This window comes from Stomoxys calcitrans, chromosome 3 (genome assembly GCF_963082655.1).
Source record: "Stomoxys calcitrans chromosome 3, idStoCalc2.1, whole genome shotgun sequence".
Lineage (NCBI taxonomy): Eukaryota > Metazoa > Arthropoda > Insecta > Diptera > Muscidae > Stomoxys > Stomoxys calcitrans.
This window is the reverse complement of record NC_081554.1, coordinates 105,944,565-105,970,309: the sequence shown is the minus strand read 5'-3', so window position 1 is coordinate 105,970,309 and position 25,745 is coordinate 105,944,565. Positions and strand designations below refer to the sequence as shown.

At 38.4% G+C, this 25,745-nt stretch overlaps 1 protein-coding gene and 1 long non-coding RNA gene across 8 annotated transcripts in view; one reads left to right on the top strand and one right to left on the bottom strand.

Annotated features, from left to right (window-relative positions):
• LOC106090318 (cyclin-dependent kinase 5 activator 1) overlaps nucleotides 1-25,745 on the top strand; it is a 428,985-nt gene that overhangs the window by 186,505 nt on the left and 216,735 nt on the right. The gene's annotated exons all lie outside the window — the stretch shown is intronic.
• Nucleotides 5,827-24,076, bottom strand: LOC106095512 (uncharacterized). Its single transcript, XR_009397731.1, has 5 exons — nucleotides 23,893-24,076; nucleotides 23,583-23,831; nucleotides 23,319-23,499; nucleotides 6,176-6,218; nucleotides 5,827-6,079 (listed from the first exon to the last, which is right to left on the bottom strand). It is a non-coding gene; the product is annotated as an uncharacterized LOC106095512 (long non-coding RNA).

Here is a 25,745-nt window from a genome sequence, read left to right as displayed (position 1 = left end):
ACCTCAACGATCAGTTTACCTAACATATTGTCAAACCTCCTCCCTAATTCTATTAACAAAGGTAGCGGTGTTACCAATATTAAGTGTTATTAGGTCGTTATTATTCAAGAACTCTGCCAGGGCTTGGCCCTGATCATTAATACTTTTACTAGCCCACGAAATGTGATGAAAGTTCGCATCGCACCCTATTAGTACCTCGTGTCCTGTCAGTTTTGCTTTCCTCATCAACCGTTGCAGCTCCGCCGTAGGTCGCGTTGTCGGATAGTTGAAGGCGGATAAAGTGTTGCCAGGTATGCTCCACCGTCTCCCTGTCTCATACGTTGACAACTGTGGGGAAAATACAAAATTTAAATTGTTATGCCAAATTACGCAGGTCCTCGGCAGAGTAGTTGGTAGTTCATATGGTTCAGTCCAGAAACTTTGTTCCGGATCGTCCATGGCTCCTGAATTAAAGTAATATGAATCTTGCCCCTGCTGATTTGATCCATCATAGCGTGTGTAGCAGTCTCGCTACGGTGGAGGTTTATCTGGTAATCTCAATCATTGGTCCTCCAGTAAATTGGCTTTTTGGAGTGGGTGACGGTCTCATCGTAAAAACATGCGGTTAGAAAACGGATACAATGGTTAAAGCTGAGGTGTTAACGTTAAGTCGAAATTCCCTCAGACCAGAAGAGATATTACAGGTATCAAGCTGACTTTTTTGTTGGGATGTTAAGCACTTTCCAGCAAAAATCGAACCACAAATTAAAACTTTCCCTCCCGACAAAAATTGCGAAACACCGAGGTTACCAATTTTGGTGGTTTGCTGAGAGAATTTTTGCACATAATTCCGTTAACTCTCTACACGTTCACAAACGGCAAATTTTCTCCTGATTTTTTCAATTTCAACGCAGTGTAAAACATTTAACTACTCTGGCATCCAACGTTATGAAATTTACTGGATACAGTAAATAGCGGATGGCGTTTTTGTATTTAAACATATTTGGGAGTGTTCTAGCCAATGCTACTACTTAATTTAGAGCCTTCATCAACTTAGGACATAATAATACACTTTTCTTCAATAGATAAACCTTTACGTTTTGCATTTTTTTTCTGTCGCCCGATCACTATACAACTTATTATACCCTCCACCATAGGATGGGGGGTATACTAATTTCGTCATTCTGTTTGTAACTACTCGAAATATTCGTCTGAGACCCCATAAAGTATATATATTCTTGATCGTCGCGACATTTTATGTCGATCTAGCCATGTCCGTCCGTCCATCTGTCTGTCGAAAGCACGCTAACTTCCGAAGGAGTAAAGCTAGCCGCTTGAAATTTTGCACAAATACTTCTTATTAGTGTAGGTCGGTTGGTATTGTAAATGGGCTATATCGGTCCATGTTTTGATATAGTCGCCATATAAACCGATCTTGGGTCTTGAATTCATGAGCCTCTAGAGTGCACAATTCTTATCCGATTGGAATGAAATTTTGCACGACGTGTTTTATTATGATATCCAATAAATGTGCCAAGTATGGCACAAATCGGTCTATAACCTGATATAGCTGCCATATAAACCGATCATGGGTCTTGACTTCTTGAGCGTCTAAAGTGCTTAATTCTTATCCGATTTAAATGAAATTTTGCACGTAGTATTTTGTTATGATATCCAACAACTGTGCCAAGTATGGGTCAAATCAGATCATAATCTGATATAGCTGTCATATAAACAGATCTGGGGACTTGACTTCTTGAGCTTCTAGAGGGCGCAAATCCTATCCGATTTGGCTGAAATTTTGCAAGACGTATTTCATTCTTGATTTCAACAACTATGTCAAATATCAGTTCATAACCTGATATAGCTGCCATATAAACCGATCTCGGATCTTGACTTCTTAAGGCTCTAGAGGTCGCAATTCTTATCCGATTTGCCTGAAATTTTGTACGACTGATTCTCTCATGACAACATACGTGTTTATTTTGGTCTTAATCGGCCTATAGCCCGATACAGCTCCCATGCAAATCGATCTCTGTATTTTACTTCTTGATCCCCCAAAGAGTGCAATTTTTATTCGAATTGGCTGACATTTTACACAGGTCTCCAACATATAAGTTAATTGTGGTCCAAACCGCACCATATTTTGATATCGCTCTAATAGCAGAGCAAATCTTTTCTTATATCCTTTTTTTGCCTAAGAAGAGATGCCAGGAAAAGAACTCGACAAATGCGATCCATGGTGGAGGGTATATAAGATTCGGCCCGGCCGAACTTAGCACGCTTGTACTTGTTTTAAACTGAAATTTTTCCCATTGTATGCCCTACAACAACAAAATCATTTATTTAAGAATTTATGGCCATTTAGCGAAGAAAACTGGATTTGATGATTTTGGCAAAAAATCGCACCTGCTCTCAACAGAAGTAGGATTATTGCCATTAATTTATGTTTTAACATAGAAACCAACGAATGCAACAAATCATTTAAACGAATTATAGAAATCCCACTCCTAAGAATTTTTTTAATTGATTTTTGGGATATAAAAAATTGCCAACGTTTAACAAAGCTATTTTCTCCCAAACCATGTCAGTCGTCCACTTTACGCCAATCTAAATTTCTTTATGATACCTCTTTCGTAACACAAGCTACAATTTTTCTAAGGAAAGCTCTATTCTTGGGAATTTTTCATCGTTAATGGGCAATGACATTTTTTCAAAAACCGAATCGAAATGAAACGTTTTCAAAATATAAAATTTTTGTTATTGTTTTAAACGAAAGATTATTAAATGTTCTTTAAGCCAAAATCTTAATGAAATTTTCTTGTCAAACATCTTATATATAAAATTAAATTTGTGTTTGTTTGTTTGTTTGTCGGTTTGTTTGTTTGTTCCGTAAAGACTCAAAAGCGGCGGACCCTCCCTATTACCCCAAAAGTACTACCCAAAAATAAAAGTGGAGCGATTGGGACAATATGGGATTCAAGTGAAACTTATTCAAGAGTAGAGTACGAATTTCATAATAAAAGTTGGATCCAAATTCCTGGGGGGCCTCCCCAGCCTCAAAACCCCATTAAAATAGGTTTATTTGACGATCATGACAATATGGGACTCAAATGAGAGGAATTTGGGAGTAGATTACAAATATGGTCAGGAAGAAGAAATATGCTTTATAATTTGTTGATATCGGAAGGGGGCGGACCCTCACCCAAAAACACCACCCAAAATCAAAAAATGGACCGATGAAAACAATATAGATATCAAATGAAAGGTATTAAAGAGTAGAATACGAATAAGGTTTTAAATGTTGTCCAAGTATCCAGGAAGTCGCCCTAACCCCAAAATGTCTAAAAACAAACAAATTGCTCGTCCATATCAATATGGGCCTTAAATGAAGGGTATTCGGGTGTAGATTACGAATCTGGCATACAAAATCAGATCGAAGTGTAGGGGGTCACCTTCATGACTATATGAGACTCGGTTTGTTTGTTTGTTCCGTAGAATCAAAAAAGGAAACATAGGTTATATAATTTTTAGATATCGGATAGTGGGTGACCCAAAAACGCCATCCAAAACCAAAAGAGGACTGATGGGCACAATAAGGGTATCAAATGAAAGGTATTGGAGGCTAGAAAATTAATATCATTATATTAAATTTTGGGTGCAAGTACCCAGCGGGCCGCCCCAACCCAAAAACTCCTCTAAACAGAAATATTCGACGTTCCTATCAATAAGGGACTCAATAAAAGTATCCAGCAGTAGATTACAAGTATGGCATAAAAAATTAGGTCCATGTAATGGGAGGTCGCCTCACCCCCAAATACCCCCAAATAGGATTCAAATGAAAGATATTTAGGAGTAGATTAAAAATATGACATTAACATTTTCGTTCAAGCCAAGGTGGCTCTTTTCCTCCTAAAAATACGTCGAATAAATTAATTGAGCCATTATGGCAATATGAGACTCAAATGAAAGGTATTTGAGAGTAGAAAACAAATTTAATATCCAATTTTGGGGGTACTCCCTAAATTACCCCTTAAACTGACTCGACTATGGCAATATGGAGTTCAAATCGATGGTATTTGGGAATAAAGAACGAATTTGATATCAAAATGGGGTTCAAAGTAAAGGGACTTGGGAGTGGACATGAATTTGACATCTATATTTGAGTCGAAATGTCTCATAACCCCAATTTCAAAAATACATTTCTCGGAGATTGGTAATGCGATTAGTTCGAAATTTTTTGCGCTCTAACAATCACCAAAAAAATTTCTATTGTTGGGGACGGGTGTCGCGGGGACAGCCCAAAACCCGCCAAATGGATATATAGACCAATCACGAGAATTAAGAGCCATATGTTTGGGGTGCCGGCCCACCCCAAAATACCTCCCTATTATATAAAAGTTATTTGGGGTTGAAATACAATATATTGATTTTCGGAAAATTTATATTCATCTTCAGGACAAAGACCCTGGGGTCCACCCCACCTTCAAACACAACTTATTTACTGATCATGCCATTATGGTACTCATACGAATGTTTCTGAAAGTATGGCACGAATCTTATATTTACTTTAATGACCAAGTGACCACCCCCGAAATACCCCCTAAACCCGAAATATTTGCCAATACAGTAATATAAGGCTCAAAAGAAAGGCATTTGGGAGTAAAGTAAAAATTTGCCTAGGAATCGAGCAGGGGCAAACTTTTCATACATCAATGATCGCTTTCCGATTCAAGTTGAGTTTATCAAGTATAAGGGGCCTTTTTTATAGCTGAGTCCGTACGGTGTGGCGCAGTGCAACACCTCTTTGGGAGAATTTTTTACATGACCATGCATGGTATGGTATCTCGCAAATGTCGCTAGCATTGAGAGGGTATAACCACCGCTTTAAATTTTGTCCGAAGTTCCGGCAGGATTTGAACGCAGGCGTTCAGCGTCATAGGCCGATATGGGCTACAGTAACACGATAATCCACATTCAGGGCGAAGTGTCCCCACCCTAAATAGATATTAGAGAGTTAAAGTAGGCGCAGCGGAGCAGGCCCTGTCCAGCTAGCTTTTTATAAAAATTGTTCCGGCAAAGACAAACATTAAACAAAATTTTTTTCTAACTCATAATTGTATGTGAATTTTCTCTTATTCTCGTTTCTTATTTTAATTGAAATTTTATCTGTAAAAAAAAAAAAATATTTAAAAAAATTCTTTAAATAAAAAATTTTGGTTTTTAGTCTGAAAAACTTTTCCAAAGAATAAGTGATTTGCTTTAATTGGCTATGACAGAACATTTGTTCCACTAGCCGAACGTAGAATAGCGTTCCAAGCGTCGGGATCTTCTGCGCTTATTTTATAATCTCTGACATCAAGTTTTAATGTGTCTCCCATCACTCGATTGACATCGGGCTTTTGGTCATCCCGGTTTGCGTGTACCAACGTGTGTTGCGTGGGGTTTAAAGTTTTTTTTTTTTTTTTTTGGTAATGGCCGACCTCCGCGTACGAAGTACGCAATAGCTGGTAGAGAAAAACTGTGGCGGAAACACTACATGGTGCCAAGGCGATTGGTGACAGTGCTGCCACTGCAGGGGTATGTAGATCGCAGTTAGTGGGGGTGTAACGCAGCCGATGGATACGACTCTGCCTTTTTTTTAAAGTCATATGGAAAGACGAAGACGAGTAATAAATGCGGTGGAAATGGAAGGAAAAGTCACAAGGCGCGAAATTTTGGCTGTCTTTCCCTGTATATAAAAGGGACGAAAGAGCGAGACGCGTCCAAAGTCCAAGTTACGTGTTGCCGGGTAAATACAGACCGTTTGAAACAGATACCAGTCAAAGTTAATAAAAGTCTAGTAAACAGTGTCAATTATATTCTTTATTTGGGTTGTGCGCAGACTTCAGTGTGTTATTGGCGATTTGTTATATTTATATGTGGGTGTTAATTAAATACGTAAGTCATAATATGGACTTAATAACTAAAGTGGCGTTGGTTTTGAGTGTGGTATTTTTTTGTTGTCTTCCTTTGAAGGAAACCCCAAATGGCCAACAGGACCGGAATCATCGCGGCCTCCTCGGCATTATTGACAATCTCTTCCGGCTCAAGCGTTGGACTAGTGAAAGGACATCCAAGGAATAAAAGAGGCGATAAGGTTTATTACATAGATGTATGGAGGTTGCCAGGTAACAAAAGAAATAATTATACCTACCTTTGTGTGAGAAGAAAAGATAAGAAAAAAGTCCAGAATGTCTCTACGGGATAATTTGACGTTCAGACGTCCATTTTAATGTGCCAACAACCCCGGGTTCCAATTTGAAAAAGAAAGATTAATTAGAAAATGAAATTATAGAAAAGAAAGAGAAAGGAAATAAAAAAGGAAGTAAAACTAAAAATAACTAAAATTCATCGAAAAAACTAAAAAAAGTCAAAAAAATCGTTCTTCTTTTGGTTTGTGTTTATGTGAGGGACATTAACTCCAGTTAGGGACAACTTATATTTGCGTGTAGGGTTACCCCCAATTACGTATGGGATAAGAGTGTGATTTCCCCTTTTCGTGTCGTTGTGGACACATAAAAAAATGTCCAAAAGAAACCCCCTAACAGAGCTCTATTAGGCAGGTAGTAATAGTGATCTAAAGTATTGGCCAGAATTTGGCACTACTGTTTTGTGTTTCCGTTCGTGATTAAGCGTGATCTGAGTAATTGACTCAAGAAGAATACAAGTCTGGGTTAGTGTTTCAGTTTCAGTTTTGTTATGTTTCAATGTTAAGATTAAGGTTCAAATCATGATTATGTAAATAAATGTTCTTTTTAAAGTTTGATTTTTATAACGTAATTATGATGTTTTAATTTGTTTTCAGAGAGGGAAGTAGGTGTACATCGTCATGAAGTGAGTGTGTGTGGAATTTGGGGCCCTTACAATATTTTTTCATTTATGTTTAGGATCTAAGGGTCAAGGTTGGCTGGGCTAGTGTGGGAGTAACTCCACCAAACTCTCTTGTTTAAGGTGTTCCTCGTGTTTGTTATCGTTTTATTTTGTGTTAAGTCCTTCATTTTTTTATTGTTCGTCCCCTAGGGCTACTGGTGGATGGATTGGGACCGCCCAGAGCATGGCCCGACTTAGCTAGTTGGAACCCCACAGTATCCTAGGATTTCCGTTCCATATACCTATTAGGGTCAGCAGTAATAATCTTGTTCGTTTGATGTAACAATGAATGTATTGTGTTTATGACCAATCCTTTTTTGTCTTTTTTATACCCTCCACCATAGGATGGGGGGTATACTAATTTCATCATTCTGTTTGTAATTACACAAAATATTCGTCTGAGACCCCATAAAGTATTTATATTATTGATCGTCGCGACATTTTATATCGATCTAGCCATGTCCGTCCGTCCATCTGTCTGTCGAAAGCACGCTAACTTCCGAAGGAGTAAAGCTAGCCGCTTGAAATTTTGCACAAATACTTTTTATTAGTGTAGGTCGGTTGGTATTGTAAATGGGCCATATCGGTCCATAACCTGATATAACTGTCATATAAACCGATCTTGGGTCTTGAATTCTTGAGCCTCTAGAGTGCACAATTCTTATCCGATTGGAATGAAATTTTGCACGACGTGTTTTGTTACGATATCCAATAACTGTGTCAAGTGTGGTTCAAATCGGTCTATAACCTGATATGGCTGCCATATAAACCGATCTTGGGTCTTGTCTTCTTGAGCCTCTAGAGGGCGCAATTCTTATCCGATTTGCCTGAAATTTTGCACGACGTATCCTCTCATGACCATCAACATACGTGTTAATTATGGTCTGAATCCGATACAGCTTGCACATAGTGTTTTGGTGTCACTTCTAACAACTGTGCTAAGTAATGTTCAATTCGGTCCATTACCTGGTATAGCTGTCATATAAACCGATCTTGGGTCTTGACTTCTTGAGCCTCTAGAGTGCGCAATTCTTATCCGATTAGAATGAAATTTTGCACCACGTGTTTTGTTTTGATATCCAACAACTGTGCCAAGTATGGTTCAAATCAGTCCATAACCTGATGTAGCTGCCATATAAACTGATCTTGGGTCTTGACTTCTTGAGTATCTAGAGAGCGCAATTCTTATCCGATTTGCCTGAAATTTTGCACGACGTATCCTCCCATGACCATCAACATACGTGTTAGTTATGGTCTGAATCGGTCTATAGCCCGATACAGCTCCCATATAAATCGATCTCTGTATTTTACTTTTTGAGCCCCCAAAGGGCGCAAATCTTATTCGAATTGGCTGACATTTTACACAGGTCTCCAAGGTCTCTAATAGCAGAGCAAATCTTTTCTTATATCCTTTTTTTGCCTAAGAAGAGATGCCGGGAAAAGAACTCGACCAATGCACTCCATGGGGGAGGGTATATAAGATTTTATTTGTTTATGTTTTTATTTTTAAATAGTTACAATAGCAATAGGGATAGCATAAGGGGAAACGTGCAATGGCTATTGTGATGAATACATCGCAATATTGCATTGCTACAAAGTACTCTGATATGAGATCTTTTTTTCGTTAGCGTTTATCTAGTAAAAACTGCCATGGTGCTAACCGCACATATATGATTGAGACAAAGCAAATTGATAGAATTATCATAGGGGAAAGGGGCAATTGCTACTGTGATGCAGGTCACAGGTGTGCATTGTCATGTAGTACTCTGTCGCGAGATCTTTTTTTTTGGCAATAGCTGGAAAAATGCCGTGGTGCCAAATTCTTGATATTGAATTTTGTTATTGTTCAAGTGAATGTTTAGTCCAGTCAACGGTTACACCTAAGCAACCTAATTAGGACACTTTGTTTTTATAGAATATGTTTTTATTGAAATTTAGTAAAAACTATTCCACACACTTCACCTCATAGACCATTGAAAACACACCTAAGTACCTCTCAGGCGTGTTAACAAGTTATAATAAAAAAAACTATACTAAAACTTTTTTATACGTTTATGTTTCTAGATTGAATGTCGTATGTTATGCTTTCTTTTACATGATCTTTGACAAATAATATTTATTTATGTGTCGTAGCTTATATTACTAGACTTAGTGGTTTGGTTTTGCGTTTTGTTTATCTTTTTTATATTATTAGCTATTCACTTATTATTTATTTATATATATATATTTTTTTTTTTTGATTTATTTAATTATATTTTTTTCGATCTTTTAATCCTGATTAGTTTTTTTATTTTTTGGGTTTTTTTTATTTTTTAGTTTTTTTTTGCGCATCGCTGTCTAAGTTTTGCGATTCGACAACAAGTTTTTTTTTTTTTTTGTCATTGACCTAAGGCATAGATTGAGACAAATATCAAAATTGAACGTTATTTGCCTAGAAACTAATGAGTGATTACGCCGCAGGGAAGAGGCGAAGTAAACGTAATAGAACTCTAGCTTTACTAGTAGAACTTCTGCTCATACACCTAATCCTAACCGGAAGAAGAAGAAGGGACTGAACAACACAATGGAGCAGTCCAATGTAAATAGGGATGTGACGTTCAGGGATTTGTCGGGGACTATTAACAACCCCCAGTCAGGCACTAGTGCTGCTGCCAGGACGCAACCTAACATACCTCAGGCATCTGACTCGGGAAATCAACGAGACGAAATTAACCATCTCGTCAGGAATATGGTGCTTGAAAGTGTGAATGAGGCACGTGCTCAATTAGGATGTTTTGTAGAAGACAGTATTGCAAGAGAGATGCAAAGCGTACACTCGGTGATAGATAGGCTCAACGAGATGGTAGCTAGATTAACTATTAGCGGACAGAATAACCCTCAGCATCCGTCTGTACAGCCGGACCCTACAGCGAACTCGAGGTTTGAGGCCCCTACACAACAATCTAGGGAGAATGTCAATATCAATCGCCGGAACACTGTGACACCTTCGATATTCAGCACGGGTACCCATGGCGTAAGAGTGGAGCGGTTCGGTATAAGTTTTTCGGGAAGACCCAATAGCTTGCAGGTGGAGGATTTCATCTACCGCCTAGAACACTTTCAGAGGCATTATAAGCTGTCATGGGAAGATATACTCAACGAGTTTTACGTCCTAGTGCCTGGACCGGCCCAAGAGTGGTTTTGCCTCCAACAAAGATCATAGAGCATCAATGATTGGGAATCGTTGAAACATGGCTTAACCGAGCGATTTAAGACGAAGAGAACATGCTTTGAAGCAATGCGAGATTTACTTGAACGATAACAGGGACCAAGTGAGTCTATTGATTCCTTTTTCCACGACATCAACCTTATGAGATCTAAGCTTGAAAAGCCAGTGTCATAATTTGAGGAGATCTCACTTGTAAAAAATAATCTCAGGAAGAACTTGTCTAATATCGTCTATTCAATACCCATATCATCTCTCGAGCTCTCTCGAGCAACTGCGAGTGGAATGTTTGGTAGTCGAAAGGACCTTTTTCCGAAAGGATCAAGCCCCACCAGCACCACCACCTACCATGAATAGACCAATTCGCGTTCATGCCCTCCAAGAAGAGGCGAATGAACCGTTTCTAGATTCAGGTGCTACCGTAAGCGTACTAGGAAAACATTGTCGAGAGACAATTTAAGAACTAGGATTGGAAATATATCCTCACCAAACTACGGCCAGTACAGCATCAGCCAAATCTTACCGAATATTGGGGAAAATAAAAGTTAAGATTGAGTATAAAAAAATGCGCTCAAATTATTCTCTTTTTATGCCCTGACCTAGAACAAGATCAGTATTTAGGAGCTGACTTCTGGAAGATTTTTGAAATAGCTCCCGAAATATTTACTGTAGAGGAACTACTTGGAACTATACTGGAATACTTCTAACGAAAATCCAAAAATGCACAACCTTACTGAAGATCAACAAAAGAGACTTAATGAAGTGGTAAAGAGATTCGCTACTTTCGAAAACAAAGGCTTGGGCTGTACAAGTTTTGAAAAACATGCAATTAAACTTGTTGAAGGTGCCAATCCTGTCAAGGATAAACATTATCCCTTATCGCCAGCCGTACAAGAGTTAGTATATAAAGAGATAGATACTTTGCTAACCTTAAAAGTTATTGAAGAGTGTGACTCACCATGGAGCAACAGGACTACAGTTGTGAGAAAACCAAATAAAAACAGATTCTGCCTCGATGCAAGGAAATTGAATGGCTTAATCGTGAAAGATGCATATCCCTTGCAAAATATCGACGGGATCTTGAACCGCATAGACCAGACCCATTATATCAGTAGTGTCGACCTGAAGTATGCCTTTTGGCAAATAGAGCTAGAAGAAGAAGCGAAGCCCTGTACCGCATTTACAGTGCCAGGTCGACCTCTGTATTAATTCAGAGTCATGCCGTTTGGCTTATGCAATGCGGCTCAAAGACTCTGTCGATTAATGGACAAAGTGATACCAGGACGTCTTAAGTCAAACGTCTTAATTTTTTTGGATGACCTCCTTATCATAGCATACGATTTCGAGAATCATTTGAAATTGCTAGGAGAAGTAGCTGAATGTCTGCAAAGAGCGAATTTAACCATTGGGTTAAAGAAATCCTTATTCTGTTTTCGCGAGCTGAAGTACATTGGCTTCATAATTGGGAACGGTAGTTTGAAAACTGACCCCGAAAAAGTGAACGCAATGCAGAGGATTCCACTGCCAAAATCTCCAAGGGAAGTGAGAAGTTTTCTCGGTACTGCAGGATGGTACCGAAGATTTATAAAAGATTTTGCCTCCATCTCTGCATCCCTAACCGATACTCTAAAGAAAGGGGTGAAATTCAATATAACCCAAGTGGCGGTATAAGTGGCAGACTTGCACAATGGTCACTGCAGCTACCGGCCTACGACTTTTCGATTGAACATCGGAAAGGTTCCGAAAACGTTGTAGCCGATACCTTATCTAGAATGCCTGTCGAGTCAGATATAGTTGTAGAGGAAATCAGTGATGAGGACCTATTGGATTTTGAGACCACTGCTTTTGAGGGCGAAGAATATGGGGAACTGCGTGACTCCGTCATACAAAACAAAGAGCGACTGCCAGACTTAAAGGTCGATGAGGGCAATATCTATACTAAAAGCTTTGAGCCAGAAATGATGGAATTTGAATGGAAGCTATGGATACCCCAGGATATAACATTTGTTTTAATCGAAAAGGCGCACAACTATGCAAATGCAGTACATGATGGGATAACAAAAACTTTAAATCGTTTAAAACCTTTCAATTATTGGCCCAAAATGGCTTCGCAGGTCAGACAATACATCAGCAATTGCCAAACTTGTAGAGAGACTAAGCCTGTAAATCAACGCATGAATCCTACGATCGGCGATGAAGTAATAATCCAGAGGCCTTTCCAGAAATTGTACATTGATTTCCTTGGAAAGTACCCCAGGTCCAAAAAAGGCAATGCCTATATATTCATAGTAGTCGACCACTTTACGAAATTCACATTCTTGCATGCCATGCAATTTTGCACGACGTATCCTCTCATGACCATCAACATACGTGTTAATTATGGTCTGAATCGGTCTATAGCCCGATACAGCTTGCACATAGTGTTTTAGTGTCACTTCTAACAACTGTGCTAAGTAATGTTCAATTCGGTCCATTACCTGGTATAGCTGTCATATAAACTGATCTTGGGTCTTGACTTCTTGAGCCTCTAGAGTGCGCAATTCTTATCCGATTAGAATGAAATTTTGCACCACGTGTTTTGTTTTGATATCCAACAACTGTGCCAAGTATGGTTCAAATCAGTCCATAACCTGATGTAGCTGCCATATAAACTGATCTTGGGTCTTGACTTCTTGAGTATCTAGAGAGCGCAATTCTTATCCGATTTGCCTGAAATTTTGCACGACGTATCCTCCCATGACCATCAACATACGTGTTAATTATGGTCTGAATCGGTCTATAGCCCGATACAGCTCCCATATAAATCGATCTCTGTATTTTACTTTTTGAGCCCCCAAAGGGCGCAAATCTTATTCGAATTGGCTGACATTTTACACAGGTCTCCAACATATAATTTAATTGTGGTCCAAACCGCACCATATTTTGATATCGCTCTAATAGCAGAGCAAATCTTTTCTTATATCCTTTTTTTGCCTAAGAAGAGATGCCGGGAAAAGAACTCGACCAATGCACTCCATGGGGGAGGGTATATAAGATTTTATTTGTTTATGTTTTTATTTTTAAATAGTTACAATAGCAATAGGGATAGCATAAGGGGAAACGTGCAATGGCTATTGTGATGAATACATCGCAATATTGCATTGCTACAAAGTACTCTGACATGAGATCTTTTTTTCGTTAGCGTTTATCTAGTAAAAACTGCCATGGTGCTAACCGCACATATATGATAGAGACAAAGCAAATTGATAGAATTAGCATAGGGGAAAGGGGCAATTGCTACTGTGATGCAGGTCACAGGTGTGCATTGTCATGTAGTACTCTGTCGCGAGATCTTTTTTCTTGGCAATAGCTGGAAAAATGCCGTGGTGCCAAATTCTTGATATTGAACTTTGTTATTGTTCAAGTGAATGTTTAGTCCAGTCAACGGGTACACCTAAGCAACCTAATTAGGACACTTTGTTTTTATAGAATATGTTTTTATTGAAATTTAGTGAAAACTATTCCACACACTTCACCTCATAGACCATTGAAAACACAACTAACTACCTCTCAGGCGTGTTAACAAGTTATAATAAAAAAAAACTATACTAAAACTTTTTTATACGTTTATGTTTCTAGATTGAATGCCATATGTTTTGCTTTCTTTTACATAATCTTTGACAAATAATATTTATTTATGTGTCGTAGCTTATATTACTAGACTTAGTGGTTTGGTTTTGCGTTTTGTTTATCTTTTTTATATTATTAGCTATTCACTTATTATTTATTTATATATATATATATTTTTTTTTTTTTGATTTATTTAATTATATTTTTTTCGATCTTTTAATCCTGATTAGTTTTTTTATTTTTTGGGTTTTTTTTATTTTTTAGTTTTTTTTTGCGCATCGCTGTCTAAGTTTTGCGATTCGACAACAAGTTTTTTTTTTTTTGTCATTGACCTAAGGCATAGATTGAGACAAATATCAAAATTGAACGTTATTTGCCTAGAAACTAATGAGTGATTACGCCGCAGGGAAGAGGCGAAGTAAACGTAATAGAACTCTAGCTTTACTAGTAGAACTTCTGCTCATACACCTAATCCTAACCGGAAGAAGAAGAAGGGACTGAACAACACAATGGAGCAGTCCAATGTAAATAGGGATGTGACGTTCAGGGATTTGTCGGGGACTATTAACAACCCCCAGTCAGGCACTAGTGCTGCTGCCAGGACGCAACCTAACATACCTCAGGCATCTGACTCGGGAAATCAACGAGACGAAATTAACCATCTCGTCAGGAATATGGTGCTTGAAAGTGTGAATGAGGCACGTGCTCAATTAGGATGTTTTGTAGAAGACAGTATTGCAAGAGAGATGCAAAGCGTACACTCGGTGATAGATAGGCTCAACGAGATGGTAGCTAGATTAACTATTAGCGGACAGAATAACCCTCAGCATCCGTCTGTACAGCCGGACCCTACAGCGAACTCGAGGTTTGAGGCCCCTACACAACAATCTAGGGAGAATGTCAATATCAATCGCCGGAACACTGTGACACCTTCGATATTCAGCACGGGTACCCATGGCGTAAGAGTGGAGCGGTTCGGTATAAGTTTTTCGGGAAGACCCAATAGCTTGCAGGTGGAGGATTTCATCTACCGCCTAGAACACTTTCAGAGGCATTATAAGCTGTCATGGGAAGATATACTCAACGAGTTTTACGTCCTAGTGCCTGGACCGGCCCAAGAGTGGTTTTGCCTCCAACAAAGATCATAGAGCATCAATGATTGGGAATCGTTGAAACATGGCTTAACCGAGCGATTTAAGACGAAGAGAACATGCTTTGAAGCAATGCGAGATTTACTTGAACGATAACAGGGACCAAGTGAGTCTATTGATTCCTTTTTCCACGACATCAACCTTATGAGATCTAAGCTTGAAAAGCCAGTGTCATAATTTGAGGAGATCTCACTTGTAAAAAATAATCTCAGGAAGAACTTGTCTAATATCGTCTATTCAATACCCATATCATCTCTCGAGCTCTCTCGAGCAACTGCGAGTGGAATGTTTGGTAGTCGAAAGGACCTTTTTCCGAAAGGATCAAGCCCCACCAGCACCACCACCTACCATGAATAGACCAATTCGCGTTCATGCCCTCCAAGAAGAGGCGAATGAACCGTTTCTAGATTCAGGTGCTACCGTAAGCGTACTAGGAAAACATTGTCGAGAGACAATTTAAGAACTAGGATTGGAAATATATCCTCACCAAACTACGGCCAGTACAGCATCAGCCAAATCTTACCGAATATTGGGGAAAATAAAAGTTAAGATTGAGTATAAAAAAATGCGCTCAAATTATTCTCTTTTTATGCCCTGACCTAGAACAAGATCAGTATTTAGGAGCTGACTTCTGGAAGATTTTTGAAATAGCTCCCGAAATATTTACTGTAGAGGAACTACTTGGAACTATACTGGAATACTTCTAACGAAAATCCAAAAATGCACAACCTTACTGAAGATCAACAAAAGAGACTTAATGAAGTGGTAAAGAGATTCGCTACTTTCGAAAACAAAGGCTTGGGCTGTACAAGTTTTGAAAAACATGCAATTAAACTTGTTGAAGGTGCCAATCCTGTCAAGGATAAACATTATCCCTTATCGCCAGCCGTACAAGAGTTAGTATATAAAGAGATAGATACTTTGCTAACCTTAAAAGTTATTGAAGAGTGTGACTCACCATGGAGTAACAGGACTACAGTTGTGAGAAAACCAAATAAAAACAGATTCTGCCTCGATGCAAGGAAATTGAATGGCTTAATCGTGAAAGATGCATATCCCTTGCAAAATATCGACGGGATCTTGAACCGCATAGACCAGACCCATTATATCAGTAGTGTCGACCTGAAGTATGCCTTTTGGCAAATAGAGCTAGAAGAAGAAGCGAAGCCCTGTACCGCATTTACAGTGCCAGGTCGACCTCTGTATTAATTCAGAGTCATGCCGTTTGGCTTATGCAATGCGGCTCAAAGACTCTGTCGATTAATGGACAAAGTGATACCAGGACGTCTTAAGTCAAACGTCTTAATTTTTTTGGATGACCTCCTTATCATAGCATACGATTTCGAGAATCATTTGAAATTGCTAGGAGAAGTAGCTGAATGTCTGCAAAGAGCGAATTTAACCATTGGGTTAAAGAAATCCTTATTCTGTTTTCGCGAGCTGAAGTACCATGGCTTCATAATTGGGAACGGTAGTTTGAAAACTGACCCCGAAAAAGTGAACGCAATGCAGAGGATTCCACTGCCAAAATCTCCAAGGGAAGTGAGAAGTTTTCTCGGTACTGCAGGATGGTACCGAAGATTTATAAAAGATTTTGCCTCCATCTCTGCATCCCTAACCGATACTCTAAAGAAAGGGGTGAAATTCAATATAACCCAAGTGGCGGTATAAGTGGCAGACTTGCACAATGGTCACTGCAGCTACCGGCCTACGACTTATCGATTGAACATCGGAAAGGTTCCGAAAACGTTGTAGCCGATACCTTATCTAGAATGCCTGTCGAGTCAGATATAGTTGTAGAGGAAATCAGTGATGAGGACCTATTGGATTTTGAGACCACTGCTTTTGAGGGCGAAGAATATGGGGAACTGCGTGACTCCGTCATACAAAACAAAGAGCGACTGCCAGACTTAAAGGTCGATGAGGGCAATATCTATACTAAAAGCTTTGAGCCAGAAATGATGGAATTTGAATGGAAGCTATGGATACCCCAGGATATAACATTTGTTTTAATCGAAAAGGCGCACAACTATGCAAATGCAGTACATGATGGGATAACAAAAACTTTAAATCGTTTAAAACCTTTCAATTATTGGCCCAAAATGGCTTCGCAGGTCAGACAATACATCAGCAATTGCCAAACTTGTAGAGAGACTAAGCCTGTAAATCAACGCATGAATCCTACGATCGGCGATGAAGTAATAATCCAGAGGCCTTTCCAGAAATTGTACATTGATTTCCTTGGAAAGTACCCCAGGTCCAAAAAAGGCAACGCCTATATATTCATAGTAGTCGACCACTTTACGAAATTCACATTCTTGCATGCGAAATTCACATTCTTGCAATTTTGCACGACGTATCCTCTCATGACCATCAACATACGTGTTAATTATGGTCTGAATCGGTCTATAGCCCGATACAGCTTGCACATAGTGTTTTAGTGTCACTTCTAACAACTGTGCTAAGTAATGTTCAATTCGGTCCATTACCTGGTATAGCTGTCATATAAACTGATCTTGGGTCTTGACTTCTTGAGCCTCTAGAGTGCGCAATTCTTATCCGATTAGAATGAAATTTTGCACCACGTGTTTTGTTTTGATATCCAACAACTGTGCCAAGTATGGTTCAAATCAGTCCATAACCTGATGTAGCTGCCATATAAACTGATCTTGGTTCTTGACTTCTTGAGTATCTAGAGAGCGCAATTCTTATCCGATTTGCCTGAAATTTTGCACGACGTATCCTCCCATGACCATCAACATACGTGTTAATTATGGTCTGAATCGGTCCATAGCCCGATACAGCTCCCATATAAATCGATCTCTGTATTTTACTTTTTGAGCCCCCAAAGGGCGCAAATCTTATTCGAATTGGCTGACATTTTACACAGGTCTCCAACATATAATTTAATTGTGGTCCAAACCGCACCATATTTTGATATCGCTCTAATAGCAGATCAAATCTTTTCTTATATCCTTTTTTTGCCTAAGAAGAGATGCCGGGAAAAGAACTCGACCAATGCACTCCATGGGGGAGGGTATATAAGATTTTATTTGTTTATGTTTTTATTTTTAAATAGTTACAATAGCAATAGGGATAGCATAAGGGGAAACGTGCAATGGCTATTGTGATGAATACATCGCAATATTGCATTGCTACAAAGTACTCTGACATGAGATCTTTTTTTCGTTAGCGTTTATCTAGTAAAAACTGCCATGGTGCTAACCGCACATATATGATTGAGACAAAGCAAATTGATAGAATTAGCATAGGGGAAAGGGGCAATTGCTACTGTGATGCAGGTCACAGGTGTGCATTGTCATGTAGTACTCTGTCGCGAGATCTTTTTTCTTGGCAATAGCTGGAAAAATGCCGTGGTGCCAAATTCTTGATATTGAACTTTGTTATTGTTCAAGTGAATGTTTAGTCCAGTCAACGGGTACACCTAAGCAACCTAATTAGGACACTTTGTTTTTATAGAATATGTTTTTATTGAAATTTAGTGAAAACTATTCCACACACTTCACCTCATAGACCATTGAAAACACAACTAACTACCTCTCAGGCGTGTTAACAAGTTATAATAAAAAAAACTATACTAAAACTTTTTTATACGTTTATGTTTCTAGATTGAATGCCGTATGTTTTGCTTTCTTTTACATAATCTTTGACAAATAATATTGTGTACTAATATCCTAATTTATGTGTCGTAGCTTATATTACTAGACTTAGTGGTTTGGTTTTGCGTTTTGTTTATCTTTTTTTATATTATTAGCTATTCACTTATTATTTATTTATATATATATACATTTTTTTCTTGATTTATTTAATTATATTTTTTTCGATCTTTTAATCCTGATTAGTTTTTTATTTTTTGGGTTTTTTTTATTTTTTAGTTCTTTTTTTTGCGCATCGCTGTCTAAGTTTTGCGATTTGACAACAAGTTTTTTTTTTTTGTCATTGACCTAAGGCATAGATTGAGACATATATCGAAATGGAACGTTATTTGCCTAGAAACTAATGAGTGATTACGCCGCAGGGAAGAGGCGAAGTAAACGTAATAGGACTCTAGCTTTCGATACTAGTAGAACTTCTGTTCATACACCTAAACCTAACCGGAAGAAGAAGAAGAAGGGACTGAACAACACAATGGAGCAGTCCAATGTAAATAGGGATGTGACGTTCAGGGATTTGTCGGGGACTATTAAAAACCCCCAGTCAGGCACTAGTGCTGCTGCCAGGACGCAACCTAACATACCTCAGGCATCTGACTCGGGAAATCAACGAGACGAAATTAACCATCTCGTCAGGAATATGGTGCTTGAAAGTGTGAATGAGGCACGTGCTCAATTAGGATGTTTTGTAGAAGACAGTATTCTTCTACAAAACATCAATGATTGGGAATCGTTGAAACATGGCTTAACCGAGCGATTTAAGACGAGGAGAACATGCTTTGAAGCAATGCGAGATTTACTTGAACGATAACAGGGACCAAGTGAGTCTATTGATTCCTTTTTCCACGACATCAACCTTATGAGATCTAAGCTTGAAAAGCCAGTGTCATAATTTGAGGAGATCTCACTTGTAACAAATAATCTCAGGAAGAACTTGTCTAGTATCGTCTATTCAATACCCATATCATCTCTCGAGCTCTCTCGAGCAACTGCGAGTGGAATGTTTGGTAGTCGAAAGGACCTTTTTCCGAAAGGATCAAGCCCCACCAGCACCACCACCTACCATGAATAGACCAATTCGCGTTCATGCCCTCCAAGAAGAGGCGAATGAACCGTTTCTAGATTCAGGTGCTACCGTAAGCGTACTAGGAAAACATTGTCGAGAGACAATTGAAGAACTAGGATTGGAAATATATCCTCACCAAACTACGGCCAGTACAGCATCAGCCAAATCTTACCGAATATTGGCCTTTCCAGATATTGTACATTGATTTCCTTGGAAAGTACCCTAGGTCCAAAATAGGCAATGCCTATATATTCATAGTAGTCGACCACTTTACGAAATTCACATTTTTGCATGCCATGAAGGAAGCCACTTCACGAAACGTTGTAAAATTCCTGGAAAACCACGTTTTTCATACGTTCGGCGTTCCAGAAATCATACACAGCGACAATGGGAAACAATTTGTTTCAAAAATGTTCGAAGAAATGATCAAAAACTACAAAATTAAACATATTACACAGCTTACTACTCTCCGCAATCAAACGCGTCAGAGCGAGTAAAACAATCGGTAATAGCAGCCATAAGAACATATATTGAACATGATCATCGCGACTGGGACCTATACTTGACAGAAATTGAACAGGCCCTGAGAACTTCCGTCCACTCAGCCACAGGCATTAACCCCTTCTTCGCGTTATTTGGCTATAACATGTTCACCAGTGGAAACGATTACATACTAGCGAAAAACTTCAATCCCTTACCGACCACCAGATGGAGCAATTAAATAGATCGGATAAATTTGAAATGATGAGAGAACGGATGAAAGAAAATATGCAAAATTTGATATGATGAGAGAACGGACGAAAGAAAATATGCATCAAGCATACCAATCTAGTGCCGAAAGATATAATCAACGAGCTCGTGTTTTCAAATTTCTGCCAGGACAAGAGGTGTATACGAGAAATCACACTCTGTCTGACTTCAAAAACAACATAAACGCCAAGTTCTGCAAAAAGTTCCTAAAATGCAGAGTCGTTAAGCCAATAGGTAACAACATGTATGAGCTAGAGACGCTTTAGGGGAAACCACTTGGAAATTTTCACGCCAATGATCTTAGAATATGAACCAAGGTGCAATAGGCCTGTGATAAAATTTTTAAAATGCAATATTAGATTAAGTAAACTAAGTCGTGAATATCCAGTTTATTTAATCTATTTTGCATTGAAATATTTTTTTTTTTGCAAAGCTTATTGTGATGTTTTTTTTTTACTTATTTAATTTATATACCACCAGTGCAATAATATTTCCTAAGGCCCGGCTTATGGGACTACTAACAGGGCGTGGGAGTTCCCCACGTTGGAACAGAATGAATGTGTTGAATGTTACTGACCCCAACAGCATAATAGGGTGTGGGAGTTCCCCACGTTGAAACGAAACCAACAATGCGTAGTGTAATTGCCACAAGAACAAAATAAAACGATCTACCATATTTCCGCCTACTCAAATGATAAAACAATAAATCGGTAAAAGCAAGTTACACTTTAGTGCGTACAAAACAAACTAAAAAAAATCACTATCCTGCGATAGCCAAGACCCTAAACATAACCACCATTTACTCGCATAGAACATACAACGAAAACGACACAGATTTTTTATACCCTAAGAAGGATGTCCAAAACATACATACATATTTATTTTTTTGCCTTGCTATTTATACATGCTCTTCTGAAAGTGTTCAGGGAAACATACAAGCTAAATTTCACTCACGCAAGAATTTTCTTGAAAAATTATACACCCAAAATTAAGAAAACTCATGTCCGTAGACTTGAAAACCAATGTTCAACATTTTTTCTGCATATCACAACCATTGAAATGTCCAAAGGGACGCACAAGTCTCTATCATACTACCGGTCGAAGATATTAGGCCAAAAATTGCTGACTGAATTCCCGCGGCCATAGAAAGGAGAAACACAGGTATACCTGCACGCATGCAGCTGCCCAGGCCAATTGTAAAAACATTCTTATTAGACGCAGGCAACACATTGAACTCAGTTGTAAACACACAGGCCATTGTGGCATCATATTCATCTTCCATAAACCACGCACACTTTTTCACCAGGTACACACAAAGCTCGAAACCCAAGATCTAATCCAAATGTTTATCATAAGTCATAATCAACTTCAATGCCTACAAGCGTACACAAAGCCGTTAAAGCAGATTTGCTCACAAGAATTGTCCACGGCCATAAAGAGGAAACACTGGTATACTTACAAACAGCCAATTTCTCTATGAACAGTCATAGATTACTTGGAGTAATCATATCGACTCTGTCGTTGGTCAGGGATATTCAAAATTGCGTGCTCTCTGGGCCACTCAGTCGGATACTCCGCTGCGGGTTAAGGCTCTCTTGGCAAAGACTTATCTTGTTCCTGGCATTATCTACGGCTGTGAGTTGTTTGCTAATTGCGACTCGGTAACGTAAGCTAAACACTTTTTTTAATATCGTTACTCGTTATGTATTTGGCTTGAGACGGCGCGATTCCATCTCTGAATACTCTGTATGGCGTCTCCTTACATAACTTGTTGTTCCTAAGATCGCTTACTTTCCTGCATAAACTGATCTACAAGCAGGCACCACAATATCTGTATTGATTTCGCCAGATCTACTAGAGGTAAAAAAATCATTCCCAAAATGTATCGGAGGCTTGTTTCTGAATGGCATATGTTCATATTCGCTGTACGTCTCTGGAATTCACTTCCTAACGATCTGCAATTACTCAGTAACTCGGCAACATTTAAAACCAGACTTTGGAAACATTTTACTGCATTAAGTTGATGAATGTTAAGACTCATTTATATATTTATTTTTATTCGTTTATGGTTACCTTAATTTCTTTTTTTTTCGGATCAACAAAGTCTATTAAATCCTCTTTAATTCACTTTTGTTTTTTTTTTTTTCTTTTAAATTCAAATCTACAAAGCCACAAATGTTCGTTTTTTCCTTAGTAAGTTATTCATTCAAATCTGTGATATTTGTATAGCTATATATTCTTAGTTCTAAGTGTTTACTATGTACAATTGTTGGAGATATTACCCGCACTTTAATTATAAGAATTTTATATTCTTGTTGTGCGGGTGTAAATAAATAAATTACAAATTACAAAATTACATTTGTAAACACACAAACTGTTATGATATTATGACCATCTTACGCCAAACACTCTTCCACTAGGAAACAACACTTTTAGACAAATATAATTCTTTTTGGTTCCGAATGATACAAAACAAAAAAATAAACACAATCAGTGGTAAATGAGATATAATTATCCAGACACCCCACGAAATGGATCGGTATGAATCAAAGTTAAAATGTTAGGATATATCGGTAATTTCAAAATAATAATATAAGCAGTTATTTTATTGATAAGTCATGGGTATAGTTCCGCGATAATATTTTAGTGAAGACTAGATCTGAATCCCAACGGCGACATTTAATAATATGCTACTTTGTTTCTGCTTCGCCAAATTGCATCTAATAGTTATGATAATTTTTTAACAGACATGGCGTTATTTTTTTTTTTAAGGCATTAAAAGATGTTCACCATCTTCCATATAAACTTCTGGCCTCAGTTCTATCTTTGTTTATAATTTTTGCTACATAGTTTTTTGGTCCATGACTACAAATGGCAATAGTGCCTTTATAACATTGGCACACATGTACACACTGTTACCTCAATGACCGAATTCACTTATAGTCTTTGTTTGATAAAAAAGGAAGACTTACCGCACTTAGGACTTTTCCACTGGTTTTTTATGCTATCTTCCAATGAATTGTCTGCAAGTGAATGTGTGGTGATATACAGCAGGCTGATGAGATAAGGTGGGCACACAGCCATAACTTATGGATGATACGGCGACGCGATTTCACCCTCGGTCACGAGATGGAAATAGGTACATATACATAACTGTAAGGAGAAAGGCATACATATATTTTTTGTTCGGTATCCCAATAAGTCTTTTGTTGCGGGACAATTTTATTATGACTTACATACATATAAGCTGGAGCAAATGTTTATTATTTTGTTTTTGCAAGTCGTATCTTTATGCGGCACAAACTCTTTGCAGTGGATGGGCGATCCAGAATCATCTTACCTTAAGCTAAACAGCGCAAAATATACGAAACCGAAATATTAAACGCATGTGGCCGCGACAGCCGGTTGGTAGATATATTTATTCAGGCATACTAAGCCAGGTTTGTGACCGAGGAACAATTTTTTTGTAAATCTTCACCGAATACCTGAGGGTGAGAAGAGGAGACATTAGAATAGTGCCAGAGACGGGATTTACCTATATATTACCTGTATATATTGCTTTCGAGCTGCGTGTATTGTTTTTGTTTCAGCAGTCATGTAGTGCAAAGTGATGTCTCGCAGTATGAACGGCGGCGTCGAAAATTTTTCACACACACACACACAATTAGAGCCATCGTCAGTTCTTATAATGTGAACATTGTTTTTATGATTCACCCAAATGAATGAAACAGAAAAATACAGCTATGCATGTAAAGGGTGATTTTTTTGAGGTTAGGATTTTCATGCATTAGTATTTGACAGATCACGTGGGATTTCAGACATGGTGTCAAAGAGAAAGATGCTCAGTATGCTTTGACATTTCATCATGAATAGACTTACTAACGAGCAACGCTTGCAAATCATTGAATTTTATTACCAAAATCAGTGTTCGGTTCGAAATGTGTTCAAATTTTGACAAATTTTGTTCAGCGATGAGGCTCATTTCTGGTTGAATGGCTACGTAAATAAGCAAAATTGCCGCATTTGGAGTGAAGAGCAACCAGAAGCCGTTCAAGAACTGCCCATGCATCCCGAAAAATGCACTGTTTGGTGTGGTTTGTACGCTGGTGGAATCATTGGACCGTATTTTTTCAAAGATGCTGTTGGACGCAACGTTACGGTGAATGAACACATTTCGAACCGAACGCTGATTTTGGTAATAAAATTCAATGATTTGCAAGCGTTGCTCGTTAGTAAGTCTATTCATGATGAAATGTCAAAGCATACTGAGCATCTTTCTCTTTGACACCATGTCTGAAATCCCACGTGATCTGTCAAATACTAATGCATGAAAATCCAAACCTCAAAAAAATCACCCTTTACATGTATGAACGACACGCTGGGGGTGATTACATGTGTGTTTGTGGAGTTCGTGTAAATGAAGCAGCAGCACACCCTCGTACTACAAACGGCTAGTAGGGACGCCAAAGGCAGACATTTTTTGGCAATGTTTCCTGGGGGTAAGATGAAAAGGCATATTATTGAAATATCTTGGGAGAGAGAATTGGAGACTTACCTTTTCGTCTTTTTATAGCTTAAGGCTTAATGGGCTAAACTTACGTGTGATCACAGCCGCGTGTTTCCCGGACTATGTACCGTTTTTCATCCTTTTTTTATATAGGCCGTCCGCGGATTGCCTTACCAAACACGCACATCGCCATCCCCGCCGTATTCCTTGGTAATGGTGAAATTTTGTTGCGTGGGGTTTAAAGTTTTTTTTGGTAATGGTCGGCCTCCGCGTACGAAGTACGCCAAAGTACGAAAAGTCACAAGGCGCGAAATTTTGGCTGTCTTTCCCTGTATATAAAAGGGACGAAAGAGCGAGACGCGTCCAAAGTCCAAGTTACGTGTTGCCGGGTAAATACAGACCGTTTGAAACAGATATCAGTCAAGGTTAATAAAAGTTCAGTAAACAGTGTGAATTATATTCTTTATTTGGGTTGTGCGCAGACTTCAGTGTGTTATTGGCGATTTGTTTCATTTATATGTGGGTGTTTATTAAATACGTAAGTCATAATACGGACTTAATAACTAAAGTGGCGTTGGTTTTGAGTGTGGTATTTTTTGTTGTCTTCCCCCTTATTGAAGGGGCAGGTCAGCTCAATTTATGAAACATCCCTGGGCGTAGTCTTTCCAAATGACAGTCTCTTCCGGCTCAAGCGTTGGACGAGTGAAAGGACATTTGCCACATATATTAGATGTATGGAAGTTGCCAGGTAATAAAAGAAATAATAATACCTAGCTTTGTGTGAGAAGAAAAGCAGAAAGTAGGTAAAATTTAAAATAACTAAAATTCATCGAAAAAACTAAACAAAATCAAAAAAATCGCCAAAAAAAATAAATTAGGTTAAGTTGTGGTT